Here is a 6,000-nt window from a genome sequence, read left to right as displayed (position 1 = left end):
AAAAGAGGAATAAACTTTATTAAAATTTAATTGGTATTTAACACCAGAAGTGCAACACTGGAAAGAGCACTGTCATTTTTTCTGGTTAAAAGATCAACTCTTTTGACCCCAAATATGCAGACCTGCCTGTCCAGTCAAATTCCTGGGTTTACTCTATTCTACTACTTTATGATTCTACCAAGGCCTGGGAAGAGAGCATCAAAGAGGACGAGAATACCAAGAAATTTAAAGTTGTAACTGTAGGGGCGCTGGTTTAGCTCCGTTGGTAGAGTGAGCGCCCAATACACAAAGGCTACAGTCCTTCATACACTGATCGCAAGCCCGACTCCTGGTCTGCCAATGATTTGGCGCATGTCATCCCCCACTCACTACTCCCAACATTTCCTGTCTCTCTTCAGCTGTCCTATAAATAAAGGCAAAAAAATAAAATCTTGAATCTATATTTTCAGGTGTGATCTGCAGCATCATATGAAGCTGCTTTGTGCTATTTATGTGCTACAATCCATTCTTTGCACTACCTGATGCAAACCAAACCCTGGGTTACCCAATCTGTCCCTGACAGTTAAAGCTCCTGTGAGGAACTTTTTGTTTGTGTTGATTTTGGCGCCCCCTGTGGACAAAGCCATACCTCTTATCTCTTTGCTGATTTTGTCCTGCACATGCTTAAAGGTATAATAAGTAGAACTGTTCCTTGCATTTTGTCAACAACACATTCAAACTGGGCCCCTCCTCCTGGGCTCTTCGTTATCAGAACACCGACAGCATCACGGTTACCTTTGCGCGAGCATGCTAACCGTCGGTTACCGTTACGCTAGCATGCTAACTGCCGGTTAGCTTCTCCTTCCTGGTTTGAGGCAACTACCTGTCCAACAGAAAGAATGCCAACCCTGCATCGCTCTTTCTCCATGTTCGCCGGTCTGAATGGGGCCCAGTTGCTAATTTGAGCCACTCCCACACTCACCTATACGCTATGATTGGCTCAGGGAACCACAACAGCGCCCCTCCTTACGTCCCGTGCAAAGCGAAACAACAGAATAGATGCAGAGAGAACACAAGGGTCTGCACACACACTCACCAACACACATGTATAGAGGCCCATAAGTCATGATTTATATTATATTTGTAAAAGTCTATATTTTATTTTTCTAAGAAAATCCTACTTATTCTACCTTTAAGTGGTGTTTCTCATCCTACTTTCTTTAACACTCATATGCATCACTCACTTTAAATTTTTACCCTGGAAAATGTCAACAAAGGCAGCGTGCATTTAATCGCTTCGTCTGACACCTACCCCCCCCCCCACCAGCAGTTTCAGGCATTAAAAATAACTCCACAGAAATAATCAATCTTGTTTCTGATGGTCTGGTTTGCTTTTGTAGCTCATATAGAGTCATCAGAATTAATTTCAGTCTGTTTCATAAACAACGAAAAAGTCTTCGCAGTAGCTTTAACATGTAAATGTAAATGTAAATGTTCTTTATTTATGCAGCCCTTTACAACAACCCTTTCGGTGGACCAAAGTGCTTCACAATAGATAGTAAATAAAAAGGAATAAATAAAAACAATAAAAGCAATAAAATTTAATAAAATAAAAATAACAGTAAAAATGTCACCACACTACTGCGTGTTAAAAGTCATCCTAAATAAATAGGTTTTCAGTCTAGATTTGAAGAGGCCCAGGTCAGAAATGAGACGCTTTTCGGCGGGGAGCTTCCGAGCCTGGGAGCAGCAACAGAAAAGGCTTGGTCACCCCAACATGTGTCTTAGTTGACAGCATAACTTAAAGGTTCAATTTTGACCTACTTTCTCCCTCTTATGAAGGCGTATGGTTTTCCTTTGCTTGATTTTTTGGATTTTATTCACTTCTAGTTCGACCCCAGAATAAATTGGTTGGGAAAATTTGCATTTTGGCTCATTTATAAGTGGCCTGATCTTTGGAGGGCATGTGCTTCTTGCTGCAGCAGAATAGAAATAGAAAGATCTAAGCTAAATCTTTGGTTAGTGTTTCTCATAACCACTAGAAACAATGGACAAAATTACAACATACTGTATGAAAAAAAGTTATAATGAACTGAAATAATCCCTAAAAGGTGAAAAATGGCCTCAAACACAGGAGATCCTTTGTGTTTACATAAAATACAGTTGGACCCCGGGCTGCGATAGGTTAATGCAGGTCTTCACTCTGCCTGAATCCACATTAAGTCAAAAATTGCAATTACACTGTTTACTGTCAATCACCTGCCAGTCACAGGACGCCGTGTAACTCTCCCTCAATAAATAATCCCTCAACATCTCGTCACCTTGCTGACTTTCCTGACACATTTGGCTCTCTGTATTTAGAGCCTCCTTGTTAGCGGGGGACGGCAGTTAATCTAAATTTGAGTCCCTGCAAAATAAACAAGTAAATAAAAAAATGTAATTACACACCTCATGCACCACAAAATGATTTGTTAAACTGTAAATAGGCCATAACTCTTAATGTTGAAATGACACCGGGAATAATCTTTTAGCTCTAATAAAGCCAAAGACGGAGCATTGTGAGGGGACAGAATGGGAGTGTTTGGAGCCTGTTTTGACAGCTGATGGCCTGGTTGGCTCCCCGCTGCAACTCGCATTATTAAATCTCTCTTATGCTGTCCAAACAGTGCACTCAGCATAATATAGATCCAACATTTAATTAAAAATGTCCCCCTGTATGAATTAGAGCCACAGAACCAGTCCCTGGTATTATTTAGATCCTTTGTGGCTGTGACTGAGACCAAATCTCTGTTGTGGTCTGGATCAAAACTCATTGTTAGCCTTATAGCATTAGCCACAACTGGGTGAATAAATCCTGTCAGCCCAAGTGGTTGAAGGGGGCAAACTAAATGGCAAACTTGGGAATAGAATAAATGACGTGTGGCTGCCTGTGCAGCAGATCACCTTTCTGAGACCTGCCGAGCAAAGGTTTCATCCATAAATCAACACGAGAACCAGGAATGTAATTGTGCTCTTTCCATAAGACAGAAAAGGCGCCTTTTCTCTTTCTGAGATTTACTGTGTATCCATGACTTCCTAAAGCACTTAGTCTCAGCAAAATTAAATCAGAAACAATCAAATGAAGGTGGCGTTTCCGCGACTACAGACTCTCTCTTGCACATTTGGATTTGCTGACTTGTAGGAGTTTGTCCGCTCGGTTTCTCTCCCTGCCACACATTTGTTAGTAAATGTCTCTGTTCTCACACCGTAATCACATTGTTGGCTACACACCCTTTCAACTGTACTACCCACCACGCACAGTAATCTATATGGAAATCGCTCTTTGACTGAGCTTCTATCACAAAACTGCAACACATTTGTTGTTCACTAGAGGCTTGGTTATCAAACAGTAATACTCACTCCTGCAAAATGTGCAAAAAGTTACATTTCCGCAGCAATATAGTTGCAATTTCACAGCTTTGTGTGACAATAACTGTAGAGCAGAGGTTCAGAGACGACCCAGCATCAAGCAGGAAGTAAAGTCAGTGAGTTGTGCTACTTGGCAACAACCTGACACAGATATTTTTAACCTACTTTTACTCACATGTTGGCACCATAGACTGTGAAAAAGATGGAAGACATGACAGCTCCCTAAAAGTGAAGCCAACACATCTCTCTCGCCCCCTGCTGACTGGCTGCAGTATAGATCATAAAGCCCGCCTCCTCCATGTTAACAGATGGGACGAGTCAAAATACATGTCAAAGTTTTTTTCTCAAACATGGTTTCTGTCATTATAGTTAAGTCTTATCATGCTGATTTATGTTCTTGTGTTCATGTTAAGTTTTAATTAATTATGTGATGCTGTCAAAATGATGATTGACAGCTCTGTTGACAAATACGGCTCCTGCAGCTGATCTGTTCCGGATTAGCAGAGTGGAGGAGGACTGTTGAGAGGAGACATAACTAAAACAATCACTACAGTCATTGAAGTTTACATATCTGTGAACGTCTGCTTCAGACCAACACAAGAAGCTGTTCTGCTGTTAAACATGGCGGCGTGCGGGATCTTCGCTGTTTTTTTCCAGTCAGTTAAGTGTGTGTTTTGATTTGCCGAAGTGGCTACGGCGGCTCCACCCACTGATCTCTACTGCGCAACTCTGGCTCCAAATGAGGTCACCATTACAAGATGGCAGTGCCTATCACAGGTGCTATATTGGCATCAATTTCGTACAATGAGAACAGATGGAGATGCGTCCACAAACTATGTATACAGTCATTGGTTGGCACTAAAAGTATGTCCAATAAGCATTAAAAGTATGCCGAATAAGCTAAAAGCAGTTTGTGATCGTAATGTTGCCTTGAAGTGAAGACAACTATCAGTGGATTATTTTGGTACAGAAGGGAATTTAAAACATGAAGATTTTCAGGCAAGTTCCACACTCCCAGGAGTCATCATTTATTAAATGCTAAAGAATAGCAAGAAATACTTCAGCTATTGTGTTCCTCAGTGCTCAGTAGCCTACATAACGTTCGGGGCATCATTTAATTCCCAGCGCTCTAAAGCTTTAACCATTTTAACCTGAGCAGAGGTAATCAGTGAGACTAATTGAAAACACCTGTGAGTGTCTGTGTATGTGTGTGTGAAGGTCCTTGCTTCAACAGAAAAAGCTACAGCAGCTAATGTCTCATTAGGCCACAAGTGCTGTCTTTACATTCTTGTATAAATTAAACAGATTAGATACACCACGTTAACTCCGCAGCTTTAGAAATGCTGGCAGCTGTGTTTTTTAACTTAGGAGAGAGCCAGACCAGCTCTTCCTTCCTGCTTTCAGTCCTCATGCTAGGCTAGTTAAGCTAATTTCCAGCTAGCTCCTGCTTCATACAGTGACATGAAAGTGTTCAGACAATATTAGCAGCTAACTGTGGTACATAGTGAGTTTTAGCAGCCAATGGAAGATATTTACCTTATGAATAAGTGGAGACCACACCAGAGTGAAAGAAGAGTGAATACTGGACTTACATTTGATTCCAAATTGATGCTAATGTTGCTCCCCAGCTGCTCCATGTGTAAATGGCTTAACCAGTGATAGAAGATCAACATTGCATTCCCTGGTTGTTACTGCCTCCTACTGACCAAAAAAATAATGACTGAAGTCTAAAACAACTTCTGTAGGTCGAACAAATCAAACAGTGCCATAGAAATGTGGCACATAGAAAAGATGTACATACATGGACTAAGAAATATAGAGGAAACTAGACATGTAAAAAGAAAAGAAAAGAAAAGACAGGAATAAAACTAAAAATAGAAAATAGAAAAAAATACACATGAAGGAAAACAACGTCCTCTGGTCCCCACCATGAACGGCACTTTGTCGTTTCCATAATATTGTATTTTCCTCTCTTTGTTGTCTCTTCTACAAACCGCTGACACAAACATCCGATCCGACACTGTATGCTGCAGGCGTAGTAACACGTATGTGTTGCGGTCCTCACAAAGTAGTGCCAAATAAAGAGCCGTTCTTACTGAAAAGTGAAACACTGTGAATTATTCAAATATAGCATACAATCTATACCACCATTGATTTTTAGGTGAGACTTCTTTATAAGTGGATAAATTACGTGTGGAGTTGACCTTATCAGCAGCGACATGTAGCCTAGCTTCCGTGTCGGCATTCCAGCCAGTTAGTTAAACACCGGGGTCGTGCTGACCGGCATCCACTGTATGTAGCACACTTACTATTGATAAGAATGTCATACAACCCCACTTCAAACAAACTGAACTATCCCTTTAAATATTATAAATGTATATACAGTGAGTCTTTGTGATTTAATAATTAAAGACCCCCCCCCCAGAGAAAATCAAGTGTTTAACCTTGTAAACATCTCCATGTGATGTTTCTCATGTGCTATCAGGGACAACACCAGCAGTCATCTCCATGACTGGGCCTGTCTGCTTTTAAACTGCAGTGTACCAAGGACAGGCTGAACAACATGTTTTCAGATTGACAGGTTTGAGACGTCGCAAACCTAAGGAGCCAATC

The sequence above is a fragment of the Semicossyphus pulcher genome, unplaced genomic scaffold (assembly GCF_022749685.1).
Source record: "Semicossyphus pulcher isolate SPU_LCO1_2020_fin unplaced genomic scaffold, fSemPul1.0.p SCAF_11, whole genome shotgun sequence".
Classification (NCBI taxonomy): Eukaryota; Metazoa; Chordata; class Actinopteri; order Labriformes; family Labridae; genus Semicossyphus; species Semicossyphus pulcher.
The sequence above is the reverse complement of the archived record's forward strand: the minus strand, read 5'-3'. Positions refer to the sequence as shown.